Source organism: Oncorhynchus masou, chromosome 22, assembly GCF_036934945.1.
Source record: "Oncorhynchus masou masou isolate Uvic2021 chromosome 22, UVic_Omas_1.1, whole genome shotgun sequence".
NCBI lineage: Eukaryota > Metazoa > Chordata > Actinopteri > Salmoniformes > Salmonidae > Oncorhynchus > Oncorhynchus masou.
Window position 1 is genome coordinate 20,839,656 of NC_088233.1, and position 16,585 is coordinate 20,856,240.

At 45.0% G+C, this 16,585-nt stretch overlaps 1 protein-coding gene across 8 annotated transcripts in view; it reads right to left on the reverse strand.

Annotated features, from left to right (window-relative positions):
* Positions 1 to 16,585, reverse strand: part of LOC135509163 (homeodomain-interacting protein kinase 2-like) — a 139,881-nt gene that overhangs the window by 71,604 nt on the left and 51,692 nt on the right. The gene's annotated exons all lie outside the window — the stretch shown is intronic.

The window sequence follows — 16,585 nt, forward strand, 5'->3', positions numbered from 1 at the left end:
CATACGCACTATACACACACACATACACACGATAGCATACGCACTATACACACACGCACACACACGATAACATACGCACTATACACACACGCACACACACGATAGCATACGCACTATACACACACGCACACACACGATAGCATACGCACTATAGACACACGCACACACACGATAGCATACTCACTATACACACACACACACACATGATAGCAAACGCACTATACACACACACACACACGCACACACACGATAGCATACGCACTATACACACACGCACACACACGATAGCATACGCACTATACACACACGCACACACACGATAGCATACTCACTATACACACATGCACACACACGATAGCATACTCACTATACACACACGCACACACACGATAGCATACGCACTATACACACACGCACACACACGATAACATATGCACTATACACACACGCACACACACGATAGCATACGCACTATACACACACGCACACACACGATAGCATACGCACTATACACACACGCACACACACGATAGCATACGCACTATACACACACGCACGATAGCATACGCACTATACACACACGCACACACACGATAGCATACTCACTATACACACACGCACACACACGATAGCATACGCGCTATACACACACACACACACGATAGCATATGCACTATACACACACGCACACACTCGATAGCATACACACTATACACACACGCACACACACGATAGCATACGCACTATACACACACGCACACACACGATAGCATACGCGCTATACACACACACACACACACACGATAGCATACGCACTATACACACACGCACACACACGATAGCATACACACTATACACACACGCACACACACGATAGCATACGCACTATACACACACGCACACACACGATAACATACACCCTATACACACACGCACACACACGATAACATACACACTATACACACACACACACACACACACACGATAGCATACGCGCTATACACACACGCACACACACGATAGCATACACACTATACACACACGCACACATACGATAGCATACGCACTATACACACACGCACACACACGATAACATACACACTATACACACACGCACACACACGATAGCATACGCACTATACACACATGTACACATGGATTTTGTACTGTATATATGTGGTAGTGGTGGAGTAGGGGCCTGAGGGCACAGAGTCTGAATGTATTGTAATGTTTTTAAAATTGTATAAACTGCCTTAATTTTGCTAGACCCCAGGAAAAGTAGCTGCTGCCTTGGCAGGAACTAACGGGGATCCATAATAAACCCCAGGAAGAGTAGCTGCTGCCTTGGCAGGAACTAACGGGGATCCATAATAAACCCCAGGAAGAGTAGCTGCTGCCTTGGTAGGAACTAATGGGGATCCATTATAAATACAAACACAATATAACTGGGCTGAGTGCCACCCCTGTCACAATACTATACACGGCACGGGGTATGAATCAATATTTGCAAAGAGGATATCTGACTGATATATTCTCTCACATGGCACCTCTGGATGACAATGTCATGCCCATGCCGCATCTCCAAACATGTCAGTAAAAGAGTGACAACAGATTACATACATACTGTACTCTTATCCCATGTAATGTTCCTTTGCAGTTGTCTACTATAGAACTAATCGTTAGTTGGACACAGGAGGATTGGTCCATAGACAAGACTGCCATTCCATTAACCTGTTCCATTGTGTGTGTGTCCCAGCCCTTCACAGACAGAGCCCCACTGCCTCCCTAGATGACATTAGCGCTGCTAGTTAACAGCTAACAAAACAAAGAGTGGCTGTAAAACTGCAGAGCTGAAAAATGGAGTGCCGTGTCTCTCAGCCCCGGTAATTACATCTTGCCTGTCATTATTTTTATTCTTCAGCATGCGGCTGATGGCTATCAGTAATACATCTAATTTCCACCTGCGCCAGCTACGTAGCCTAGCCTAGTATGTCACACTGTGTGGGGTCATGAGAGCAGGACTCAATCGGATGGAAGACTGGGAGGGGTGGAAGGGGAGCCATAGTGGGCACACAATGGAAGATGGATGCCGTCTCTCAAGTCTTCCCTCCCCAGACATCCCCCTCCTGGTCCTCATGGAGAAGCGTAAGGAGGGACAAAAGGAAAGGGTCCCTAGTAGATGTACTTAGGTAGAGTAGAGCTGTCTGGTCAGCTGAGGCTTGCAAGGTGTCAGACAAGTTCAGGGATATTGGGCTACAACACAGACCAAGACTAGAGAGTGGACAGGGAGGGCTTCCGGCTCCGAGCATCTCCAGACCCCATCAGACCAGTCTGGCAGTCAAACAGTATTAGGGCAGCCTAATAATCTGTGCTCCCCAGCCTAGTGACACCAGCCCCAGGCACACAGCTTTGTCTGATATTCTCTGTCTGACCTCTGACGTGATTGTCCCCACATTGAGGAGCAGACATTCAGGTCCTGCTGTTGCACTCCACCACTGAGTTAAATTCTCAAATGAATGGGTTATGGTAGCCAAACGAGCAGAGTGGATAAACTAGGGTTAGAGGGGAGAGAGAACCAACCAACAAATAGAGAAAGAAAGTCAGAAAGAGAGACAGATGGACAGACAGACAGACAGACAGGTGGACAAATAGACAGACAGACAGACAGACGTGCCAGAGAAGAGCCAGACTGAGCCGTCTAAGCCTCAGGCTCAGTAGTACCATGCCAATCTGCCTGCTCTGGACCCTCTTCAGTGACCACCATGGCACCTACCTGCTCTGGACCCTCTTCAGTGACCACCATGGCACCTACCTGCTCTGGACCCTCTTCAGTGATCACCGTGGCATCTGCCTGCTCTGGACCCTCTTCAGTGACCACCATGGCACCTGCCTGCTCTGGACCCTCTTCAATGATCACCGTGGCATCTGCCTGCTCTGGACCCTCTTAAGTGACCACCATCTGCCTGACCTGTGGGGCAGCACTACTGAGTGAGCCACCACAGCACTCCACTTTCCCCACTCTTTCCACTCTCAAAGAGTCCCTGGGCCTGCAGAAAGATGTTGGTCACGACAAGTGATCTCCACCAGGAGGAGTGGTGTGATAGGTGGAGAGAGCCTGCAGCCTGTCTCCCACAATCAGTCAGCCAGTCAGCAAGCCAGCCAGATAGCCAGCCAGAGACTGTCTGTTTAGTCAGTCAGAGAGCAGGACAGAAAGGCTGCTTAACCCCAGAGCCCTGATCACTCCTGCAAATTAGACAGTGTGAGAGATTTCATCAGCAGCTAGAGCTAAACCTTCATCTCTGAGTCTGATAGAAACGGCTAGTGTAAGCGACCTACGCACATACACAATAAAGAGTGAAGCCCAGAAGCACATACAGGGCGTGCTGACTGTATACAGTACCACGGTATGGATATTTACAGTGCCTCCGACAGAAAGCAGAGATACTGAAAGGAAACAATGCTGCAGGGGCCACAGTATAGCGCCATCCATATTGGATATGTGGTAAAACCCAAAAAGCTATTTGAAATGTGATGCCTGTGAACGCTGGGATGGGATGGCGCCCTGGGGAGTCGTGCCATGGTGTGCATGCCATCATAATGGAAGTCTGTACTCTCATGAACCCACTTTTATTTAGTCCCTAATTTCTACTGCACAGAGACAAAGAGCAGGGGGAGACATTTACAAACACGCAGGCTGATAAACTACCCCCTCCTCTCCACCTTTCTAACACATCTCTCTGTCTCTCTCACTCACACATCCCTTTGCTACCTCCCTCCCTCCACCTTCCCCTGCAAAATCAAATTTTAGGTGACCTGTACTCTCTGTGCCTGATGTGCTGCTCCCTCGCTCATAACAAGCCGCAAGGATCAGAGAGAGCTGTAACTAAACCTAACCAGTAACACTGGGCCTCCAGGACAGTCCAGTACGCAGGCAGGCACACACAGGGGCTCCTCTACATATGATATGTCCACTAGATAGGAGGGAGCTAGGCTGGTGTCTACCTGCCTGCATGCCTGTCTGTCTGCCTGCCTGTCTATCTGCATGTCTATCTGCATGTCTGTTGGTCTGTCTTTCCCTGGAGTGCAGCTATGTGCCAGTTGATTAGACTGCAGGATGCGATGAGCTGCCCCCAGACAGACAGACAGACAGACAGACAGACAGACAGACAGACAGACAGACAGATGTGGAAATGGTCTTAATCTAAGACAATGTGCCCCTTCACCAAAATCAACAAATAACCAAACCTGTTCTCCCTCAGACACACAGACGTGCACACACATATAGGCACAGGCATAGGCACACACACGCACACGCACACACGCACGCACGCACGCACGCACACACGCACACACACACACACACACACACACACACCCTGGAGAGAAATTACACCCCATCCCAGGATAGCCTTACATAGTCACTTATGACGTCGCTCACTCTCTCAGGATGGCATGGCGTACCGTCAGACAGCTAAACCCCATTAGCCACACTGCGTTCTTCCCTGAGACGAATTACAAATGCCATCACGTACAGAAACAAAAGCAGGATTATCAACGTTTAGAGAGGAATTGGACAAATGAATGATTCCCACTCGTTCCCTCAACCATCCTTAGTTTCATATCAGAGAGAGAATAGCAGACTGTATAAGAGGCTGTGTAGTGGGGGTGTTGGGCAGGGTGCCTGGCAAAGGGCCAGTAGTGGGGTTTCTGATTTACCATACTCAGGTGTGACCCTGCAACATAATGCAACCAACTACAGTACAGCTATCACAACCGACATAAATCTGATGAATTCTCAAACTTCATCTTTTCACATGCCTTCAATAAGCTATGGCAGTTTTGTCAACTACTGACTGAAAAATAAATGACAATATCCACTACTCTGCACCTGTCTTGTCAGACACCAGCAAATGTAATGCATTTTTTCTTCATCAAACGTATTCAGATAAACAAAGTCAAAACTAGCTCCCTGAGGTTTCATTTGAATGTACTGAAAGCACACCACACACACACACACACACACACACACACACACACACACACACACACACACACACACACACACACACACACACACACACACACACACACACACACACACACACACACACACACACACACACCTCCTAATCATTACTATTCCTGTTCCTGTTGCCGTTGCCATGTTGCGTGGGGAATACGACCAGCCTCAGTTGTTTGCTCACTGCAGTCCCCGAATAGTGAGGGATTTCTTCAATAACAATCACTCAGAACGACAAGTAATTAATTTACCCAACCAGCAGTGCCCTGCAGTCGATTGTAAGTATAGTTATTGTTCCCTCCTTGAAGACTCAATTAGAATGGACAAAATGATGCTGTCTTCTCGCAGGCCCCATTAAAAAGGAATTCTTAGGGAACGCGGGCAGACAGACAATGACTTGATGAACACGGTCGTTGGGAGGGAACTCAGATCACACATTCCATGTTGCTTCGGTCTTGTTGTCTTGTGTTCAGTCCTCCCTGAGTGCTATGGAGGGGAAACACAGTTGACAGTATAGCTGAAGCACAGAGGAGTCATATAAATAGACATATACATTATCTTGACTAGATATCGCCTCCTCTTTCACAGTATCAAATGACAAAGGGAGGAGAAATTAATGTAACATATATTTTTGTTTGTGTGTTTGTGAGGGGCTGGTTGAATTGGGGAGAGCAGAGACTTCACAGACTGGCAATTGACCAAAATGTCCTTTTGTGATCCAGGCCAAGAGTTTTCCCTGACTGCATGACCTGACCAGGAAAACCTCTGCGTCCTATAAAGTCTAGAACCCAGAGTTGGCAGCCAGGAAAATCTCTCAACCCACAAAGTACAGGTTCTGCTCACACTGCCGTAGTGGAGCTAGGCTAGTCATGCTGTCATTAAGCATGACACACTTTCTTTCTCTCACTTCTTTGGGTCTATAAACACACACAGGTGGGAGGCGGCCAGAGGAAAGGTCATGTTTACGAGCCAAATAACAACGTATAAAAAGAAGCAATAGCGTCACCTGAGATTGAAGATCTCTGCCCTTGAGAACTTAATGAGAGACATTGTTTGGCTTTCGTGTGTGTGTGCGTGTTTGATGAAGCGCCCTGAAGCATTCTGAGTTACGACTGCGGGCAGCAATGTGTTGCCGTGACAGCACTTTGACCAACCTCTCAAACAGGTGTTGTCCGCCTCAGAGCTTACCTTGCCTGGGGGGGAGATCAACCAACTGTCCCCTCTGAATGAGCACATAACAAAAGCATGCCAGGAGAGGACTCTGGGTTTCTAAAACATTTCCTTTAGTTAGTAGACATTGAAGCAACAACACATAGGTACAAGCGATAGCGGTACTGACACAACCACCTGTGAACATGAGACTCTAAACCAGCATTGAACATGACACCTCCCAGACATCAAGACATGCTATACTGTACTGACTAGACTTTACAGTCGAGCTCGCTCTCTCTCTCTCTTTCTCTCTCATACTCACTCACAATCTCTCTCTCTCCCTCTTTCTCTCTTTCTCACATCATTATCTTTCTCTCTTCCTCTCTTTGTCCCTCTCTCTCTTCTCTCTCTCTCTCTTTCCTTCACTCTCTCACCTTTCCTTCCAGACAGCCCCCTCCCCTGTTCCTCTGGGTGTGAATGTAAGGAGAGTCTGAGAATAGGAGAGAGCTTCAGAGTTGGAGGGAGTACAAAAGGACACACTGTGAAGGAAGGCTGCATTGATCTGATGGACACCCCAAAGCCAATCAGATGGCTCTGATCTGTGATAGACATGGTGGTCCAAAATGGCTGCCGCCTCTCTCAGAGTTGACACTCCAACCTCTGCTCATGACAGAAAATCTCTCAAGCAAAAGCGGCCTGTCATCCACCCTGACAGACTCGCCACAAATCAAACCAAGCCACGTTCACAAAACGGGTGTGCAACTACAAAAGTTGTCCTTGTCTTCAGAGACCAAGGAGCTATAAGCGTTTACCTACAGTAGACGGCTTTGACGACATGATGTCCGAGTGGAAAATTCCTCCCAAGAATGACAGATAAAACATGGCAGCAAAGACCTAGCGAGTGAAGGCTCTAGCCTGGACTCCTCAGAGCAGTGCAGCCCCTATTCTGGTCCCCTCTTGCGCTCCTCTCCTCTTCCCACCATCTTCCCCTCGTTTACTTAAAAAAAATGGAACCTTTATTTATCCAGGCGAGTCAATTAAGAACAAATTCTTATTTACAATGACGACCTGTTCACGCTTCACTTCCATGGCTTAATTAGACATGACTGGGACCAATGGCGGCATAATCACTGAGAAAGGCTGCTTTAAGAGTTTTCCTGGGATAAGGTGGAGATTTTACTAAAGATGACGTTTCCAAGTTTGACATTACACTATGAACCCATGGTAACAGAAGTTAATTCACACACAAAGAACTGAGTACATCATATAAGCTCATATAAACAGAATCTTAGAGTGAGCGACAGGCAATGACCAACAGCCGTCCAGCCTACGTGATACAACTTGAGAAGGTGACCCTCCCTTCCCTAACCATATACAAGTTTCTAATGCCCTTACTATGACATACAGAACCTCGAGCGACCCTTACAGCTTCCAGTCCTCCAGACTGACTGGATTCTAGCAGAGCAGCAGACTCTTGGGATGCGTTCCAAATGGTACCGTATTCCTTATATAGTCCACTACTTTTGATCATAAGGCTCTGGTCAAAAGTAGTGCACTAAATAGGGAATAGGGTGCTATTTGGGATGCAGACCTGGGCCTGGGCTGTAAAACACATAGTAAGTATGGAGGGAGTTAGGCTTCAGCTCTGATTCGTCATGTTGGTAAATGACAGCAGTATATCAGCCTCGATGTCTGACTGAGACAATTTCAATATATGTCTTAGAGGAGCCCTATCAGCCAGCCAGCCTGCCTCCATGCCCGCCTACCTGCCTACATACATGCCTGCTTGCCTTCCTGCCTACCTCCCTGCCCTGCCTGCCTTTCTGCCTGCTTATCTGCTCTGACTGAAAGAGCAATAACACGCACACACCACCTCTCTGATGAGCTGACACACAAAACCAGATGTATTAAAGTAACTGCCCAGTGTTTCCCTATTTCTATGCAATATGACCTATAATTACTTACAATATGAGTGAAATAGTTTTCCATCTCAAAAATGGTAACTAAGAAAGTATGTTAAAAAGCCGCTTTTTCTGTGTTGGAACGGTGTGGGCGTACCCCAACAACTAGGCTTGGGTGGTATACTGAGTATACTGGGGTAATTAGAAATAGCCATAAGATGGTTTTCAATACCGTCCATACCACTGAAACTATTTCTCTGACGCTTTTGTTATGCATTTGAATATTTCTAGCTACTTTTTAAGTAAATTCCTGCAGTCAACTAGTGCCATATGTTTGGAGAAATAAAGAAGATTGCGTTCCTCATTTCACCTGTCACAATAATTATTAATTATGAAGCTTACTGGTAGTACCCAGTCACATGGTGTTTGTTTACAACTACAAGACTACAAGCACACAACAGTGAGAGACTGGAGCCTTGTGAGTCACTCACTGTTTTGCAGCACATGCCGGGTGATCAAGTTACAGTATGGAATTCACATCTGAATGTTTGCCAGCTAGATATCTTATAACTGTTAAGTTAACTGTCAGTTATGCATTTGATTAGCTAATTAAGTAGGTTAGCTTATTCCAAAATCAAGCTTTGCTTGCCAGTAACAGCAGAGAATCCCCTCCTAGATCAAGAGCTTTGCTTTCTAACATTTTGTTTTGTGCATGCAGAAAACCGTGAGTAGCATTTTTTAGTTACTTGTATAACTTTATGAGCTAGAATGTCTGTCCTGAAAATACACTGCATGTCCAGGAGGTATGTGGATACCTGCTCGTCAAAAGTCTCATTCCAAAATCATGGGCATTAATATGGAGTTGGTCCCCCCTTTACTGCTATAACAGCCTCCATTCAGCCACAAGAGCATTAGTGAGATTGGGCACTGATGTTGGGCGATTAGGCCTGGCTTGCAGTCAGTTTTCCAATTCATCCCAAAGGTGGTCGATGGGGTTGAGGTCAGGGCTCTGTGCAGGCCAGTCAAGTTCTTCGATACCGATCTCGACCAACCATTTCTGTATGGACCTTGCTTTGTGCACAGAGCTGAACAGAAAAGGGTCTTCCCCAACCTGAAGCCACAAAGTTGGAAGCACAGAATTGTCTAGAATGTCATTGAATGCTGCAGCATTAATATTTTCCTTTAATTTCACTTGCCCGAACCATTAAAAACAGGCCCAGACCATTATTCCTCCTCCACCAAACTTAACAGTTGGCACTATGCATTGGGGCAGGTAGCGTTCTCCTGGCATCTGTCAAACCCAGATTTGTCCGTTGGACTGCCAGATGGTGAAACGTGATTCATCCCTCCAGAGAATGCTTTTCCACTGCTCCATAATCCAATGGCAGGGAGCTTTACACCACTCCAGCCGACGCTGGAGTGAGAAAGAAAGAAAGAAAGAAAGAAAGAAAGAAAGAAAGAAAGAAAGAAAGAAAGAAAGAAAGAAAGAAAGAAAGAAAGAAAGAAAGGGATATGGCTGAGCAAATGTAGAGATGCATCCAAACAGGCAGAGGCATTGGAATCCTACAGTCTGACGGCCGGACGAACAGATGGACAGACATGCAGACAAACACACACACACATATTCAAACAAGCCAGTTAAGAAGCATAGCACAGAAGCTACCACCCATAACAAACCATGTCTACAGATCACCCTTTGAGCCTACAGTCTACAGGGTATCACTTTAATTCGAAGAGTTGTTTATTTAATATTTCAGCCTGTGACACAAAAGCAGAGTGCGCCACTGTCTCTGCTTACTCCCGAAACGTCACTGTACTGATTGCAAGACGTGTAGCCCCGAAAGAGCTCCCTGTATGCCCCACATGCCACTTTCAATTAGTTACACAAAGAGAGTGTTCTGCTGCTGGGAGGAAGATGGGAGCTCATTACTGAATTCCTCTCCTCTAGCTTTGAAATACAGATCAGGGGCTTTGTCTACTCTGTCTGCTCTCTGCTCTGTTGTGGCACTGTTGCATTTTCAGCCCAACTGAGTGCACGGGATTAACAACTGCTCACCTTACTGGAAAGCAGCACTGCTACTGCTGCTACTAGTGCTGGTGTAACTGCTAGTTCTACTGCTACCACTACTGCTATTGTTAGTGTAACTGCTATTTCTTGTGCTAGTACTACTCCTACTGCTAGTACTACTGCTACTGCTGGTTATAGTGTAACTGTTAGTTCTAGTGGTAGTAGAACTAACAGTTTGTGCTAGTGCTACTGCTGCTGCTGGAGCTAGTACTACTGCTAGTGCTACTGCTGGAGCTAGTACTACTGCTAGTTCTACTGCTGGAGCTAGTACTACTGATAGTGCTACTTCTGGAGCTAGTTCTACTGCTAGTGCTACTTCTGGAGCTAGTTCTACTGCTAGTGCTCCTGCTGCTGCTGGAGCTAGTACTACTGCTAGTGCTACTGCTGGAGCTAGTACTATTGCTAGTGCTACCGCTGGAGCTAGTACTACCGCTAGTACTACTGCTGCTGGAGCTAGTACTAATGCTACTGCTGGTGCTAGTACTACTGCTAGTTCTCCTGCTAGTACTACTGCTACTGCTGGAGCTAGTTTTACTGCTAGTGCTACTGCGGGTGCTAGTACTACTGCTAATGCTACTGCTGGTGCTACTGCTAGTGCTAGTGCTAGTACTACTGTTAGTTCTACTGGTAGTACTACTGCTACAGCTAATTCAACTGCTAGTACTACTGCTTATGCTACTTCTATTTCTAGTGCTACTGCTAGTGTCTGTGTAACTTCTAGTTCTACTGCTAATACTACTTCTACTGCTAATGCTACTGCTAGTACTACTGCTAGTGCTAGTGTTACGGCTAGTTCTAGTGCTAGTACTACTGCTATTGCTACTGCTACTGCTATTAGGTGTAAAATACGCCGTCTTTCCTCAGATAAACACGACACATCCTCACTCATCATAACTCGCATTTGTTCAATTGTGACTAGTTTCAGGAAACTATGCATATGTCGTGCGTTACTACTTCACAGGAGAGACATTTGAACGTAAAACATTTTTTTAAATTAAATTATGAGCTAAGTTGGTTTCGCCACAGAAAAAGTCCAGAACCTTTCCGCTAGCCATGATTGGCTGAGATAATGGATGGGCTGGACATGCTGAGAGATGTGTTTGGATTGGTCTGCCATGTAAATACACTTCTGTCTATAACATGAGTTGTGCTCAATATGTATAGATAATCCTTTGTAACGCAGCTTTTTTGAAAGATATTACAAAGAACTGCTATAAGGCTCTCCACTTTCTGGAGGACAGAGTTTTGAAATCAGTGGAATGCCCGGTGGAAGCAGAGTATGATAGCTAAGGAGATAGAAAAAGAAATCTGCCATTTGATTGCAAATGCTGAGGCAGTCGAAAAGAGAACACAGAAGGCTGTTGTATAAAACACCTGTCTCCAGAATACATCTTCAAACTAAGGGCAACGATGGCATCCGTGACAGAGAGGGAGAAGAAGATAGTCTAGCTAGCTACATTTTCAGATATTATTTACATTTACATTTACATTTAAGTCATTTAGCAGACGCTCTTATCCAGAGCGACTTACAAATTTTTGTTTCTAATTTTCTAAAGTTGTTTTCAACGGCAGTTAAAGCGTACTGTTAGCTACAGATCATACACATAACGTTAGCTATCTAGTGAGCCAGCCCGCCAGCTAGCTAACGCTACGTGTATGATCTGTGAAGTAATATTATTTGTGTCTCAGAACCAATTGCATTGCTAGTTATAGCCTAATGTTAGCTAGCTAGCTAACATTAAACCTAGTTGGTTAGCGTTTAGCTACCTGTGAATTGATGTAGGATAATAACGTTATGAGTTGGGATTATGATTCATTGTTTAGCTAGTTACATGTCTAAACAGAAGACTCCACTATGCAAGTAACCATTTCACGGTACCGTTTACACCTTCTGTATCCTGTGCATGTAACAAATAAACACAGATTTTATTTGATATAGTGTGTGTTTACCAGAAACGGTAATGTGAAGAACAACATGACCTGCACCAAAGTCAAATTAGGCCAACAAGATAATGTCCAAGTACTAAAATTCCACAGTGGAATCCCCTGCTTTTATTTCATCACACTCGTAAGCATTTTTTTATTTTTATTATATATATAATTTTTAAATTGTAATTTTACCCACTTTTTCTCCCCATTTTCATGATATCCAGTAGGTAGTTACAATCTTTACATTTACATTAAAGTCATTTAGCAGACGCTCTTATCCAGAGCGACTTACAAATTGTCTACAATCTTGTCTCATCGCTGCAACAATTTTCTGTAATTTGCTCGTCACTGAGTTTATTTTCCTGTAATAATAAATACAAATGAGCTAAAACTAAGATGTTGTCAAGCTATATGATATGATATTATTTGAACTGGCTAGCCAGCTAACTTAATGTTAGCTAGCTAGCTAACAAGCTAGAAACGAACCAACACATTGTTGAGAAAGTTGTTTTTAGTTGCCTGGTTTGCTAGATTGACATACACAGTTGAAGTCAGAAGTTTACATACACCTTTGCCAAATACATTTAAACTTAGATTTTCACAATTCCTGACATTTAATCCTAGTACAAATTCCCTGTCTTAGGTCAGTTAGGATCACCACCTAATTTTAAGAATGTGAAATGTCAGAATAATAGAAGAGAGAATGATTTATTTCAGCTATTATTTCTTTCATCACATTCAGTGGGTCAGTGGGTCAGAAGATTACATAAACTCAATTAGTATTTGGTAGCATAGGTTTTAAATTATTTCACTTGGGTCAAATGTTTTAACCTTCCACATGCTTCCCACAATAAGTTGGGTGAATTTTGGCCCATTCCTCCTGACAGAGCTGTTGTAACTGAGTCAGGTTTGTAGGACTCCTTGCCCGCACACGCTTTTTTCAGTTCTGCCCACCAATATTCTACAGGTTTGAGGTCAGGGCTTTGTGATTGCCACACCAATACCTTGACTTTGTTGTCCTTAAGCCATTTTTCCACAACTTTGGAAGTATGCTTGGGGTCATTGTCCATTTGGAAGACCCATTTGCAACCAAGCTTTAACTTCCTGACTGATTTCTTGAGATGTTGCTTGTTCTGGGATTGATTTGCACTTTTCGCACCAAAGTACGTTCATCTCTAGGAGACAGAACGTGTCTCCTTCCTGAGCGGTATGACGGCTGCGTGGTCCCATGGTGTTTATACTTGCATACTATTGTTTTTACAGATGAACGTGGTACCGTCAGGCGTTTGGAAGTTGCTCCCAAGGATGAACCAGACTTGTGGAGGTCTACAATTTTCTTCTGAGGTCTTTGCTGATTTCTTTTGATTTTCCCATGATGTCAAGCAAATAGGCATTGAGTTGGAAGGTAGGCCTTGAAATACATCCACAGGTACACCTCTAATTGACTCAAATTATGTAATTATGTATTATGTAATCAGAAGCTTCTAAAGCAATGCCATAATTTTCTGGAATTTTCCAAGCTGTTTAAAGGCACAGTCAACTTAGTGTATGTAAACTTCTGACCCACTGGAATTGCAATACAGTGAGTTATAAGTGAAATAATCTGTCTGTAAACAATTGTTGGAAAATGACTTGTGTCATGCACAAAGTAGATGTCCTAACTGAAACTATAGTTTGTTTACAATAAATGTGTGGAGTGGTTGAAAAACTAGTTTTAATGACTCCACCCTAAGTGTATGAAAACTTCCTAAAATTAAGTGGTGATCCTAACTGACCTAAAACAGGGAATTTTTACTAGGATTAAATGTCAGGAATTGTGAAAAACTGTTTAATGTATTTGGCTAAGGTGTATGTAAACTTCCGACTTCAACTGTATCTACTGTATGTGTGTGTTTAGTTAACAACTCTCTCTGCTGAATGCCATCGCCAAGGAAACGGTGGCGAATTCAATAGAGGCGATTGGACGAGTCCAGAGTGTGATGTAACTGAGGATGCTGGAACCATCACTGAGGGGGAAGAGGGGACCTGCATTGCTGGACAGGGCTCTGGCTGAAATCTCACCCCACTCTAACTCCCTTCTCTCTCGCCCCCCTCGCCCTTCAGTCGGCCCAGGGAGAGGATTTAGGCATTAACCTAGCTCTCTGTTGCCACAGCTACTGATGAAGATTGTAAGATGGTGGCTCAGAAATGCGTTGTGGTGAGGGGAGGTGGGGGGGCGCTGCTGGATGAGACTCCCTGATTTGCTCTATGCAAATGACAACAATCACAGGAAATGCCTGAGCCCCAGCTTCCCAGTTAAATGCCATGGCAATAACAAAGGGCTTCCTTTGAGCGGATCGAGGCAAATTAAACATTTGTTTAGAATATTTTCTTCTTGGAGAATAACATCGAGGGATGTTCTAATTACTCAGAAAATAAAACAAAAAAACCAACACTTTGTTGCATGCCTCACGTCTTCCATTCCCACAACCAGGGAGGGAAAACAACAGCAACAGCTCCGCATAGCAGAGAGGGGCAAGGGTGGTGAAGGTGTTTCTCATTCCATCAGAGTGGAAATAAGGCAGCAGAATGCACACACACCCATCATTACCATGTTCCCTACATTAGCATAAGGCTGAGTAGAAAGGGCACTCCTATCTACATCATGAGCCATACTGTACCAACCCAGTTCATTCTCCATTAACCACTGAGCATCAGCAGACTGTCAGGCATGCAGTGAATGTGAACACAGAGAGCCTGTGCAGCGGGTGGGGTGCTGTTTTCCCATACAGCTAGGCATTCAAGGGTTAACTCCACCGGTGCTTCATTTTTTCATTTTTTTCACCTTTATTTAACCATTAACGTGTGCAGAAACACAGGAGAGGATAATGCTGCAGTGGTTAAACAGACAGGAGCCAGGTTTTGGCTAACAAAACAACCATGGACGTCCTCGGATCTCGCCTCCAGAGAGTCGAAGTTGGGCACTGGGCTCCGAGGGAGGGGGACCCTGTCTGTCTCTCCCCTCCCGGACGGGCCCAGACAGACACAGACAGATAGAGGCCCAGACAGACACAGACAGATAGAGGCCCAGACAGACACAGACAGATAGAGACCCAGACAGACACAGACAGATAGAGACCCAGACAGACACAGACAGATAGAGGCCCAAACAGACACAGACAGATAGTGGACCAGACAGATAGAGGTCCAGACAGACACAGACAGATAGAGGCCCAGACAGACAGACAGATAGAGGCCCAGAAAGACACAGACAGATAGAGGACCAGACAGGCACAGACAGATAGATGCCCAAACAGACACAGACAGATAAAGGACCAAACAGATAGAGGTCCAGACAGACACAGACAGATATAGGCCCAGACAGATAGAGGTCCAGACAGACACAGACAGATAGAGGCGCAGACAGACACAGACAGATATAGGCCCAGACAGATATAGGCCCAGACAGACACAGACAGGCACAGACAGATAGAGGTGCAGACAGACACAGACAGATATAGGCCCAGACAGACACAGACAGATAGAGGAGCAGACAGACACAGACATATAGAAGCCCAGACAGATAGAGGCCCAGGCAGATAGAGGCCCAGACAGACACAGACAGAGGACCAAACAGGCACAGACAGATAGATGCATGGACCGACACAGACAGATTGAGACCCAGACAGGCACAGACAGAAAGAGGCCCAGACAGAAACAGACAGATAGAGGCCCAGACAGACATAGACAGCCAGTCTGTCTATCCTAAATACTCACTGAGAAAGCCCACCTGCTGTGCAGTCATGCCCTGCCCCCCTCTGTCTGTCTGTCTGTATGTCTGTCTGCCTTCCCATCTGTCTGTCTGCCTGCCCAAGCCTGGATGACTGAACTCACATGATCCACTGCTCAGGTGCCAAATAGCTAAGCATTCAGTACAGCTGTGTGTGTCGAATCAAATCAAATGCGTTCAAATCAAATCAATTTGTCACATACACATGGTTAGCAGATGTTAATGCGAGTGTAGCGAAATGCTTGTGCTTCTAGTTCCGACAATGCAGTAATAACCAACGAGTAATCTAACCTAACAATTCCACAACTACTACCTTATACACACAAGTGTAAAGGGATAAAGAATATGTACATAAAGATATATAAATGAGTGATGGTACAGAACGGTATAGGCAAGATGCAGTAGATGGTATCGAGTACAGTATATACATATGAAATGAGTAATGTAGGGTATGTAAACAAAGTGGCATAGTTTAAAGTGGTACATGCATTACATAAAGATGCAGTACAGTATACACATATACATATGAGATGAGTAATGTAGGGTATGTGTGTGTGTGTGTGTGTGTGTGTGTGTGTGTGTGTGTGTGTGTGTGTGTGTGTGTGTGTGTGTGTGTGTGTGTGTGTGTGTGTGTGTGTGTGTGTGTGTGTGTACAAAAATATGTGCATACAAGGATGCAAACAGTAAAAGCACACAAACTGACTCACACACACACGCGCACACGCACACACACACACACACACACA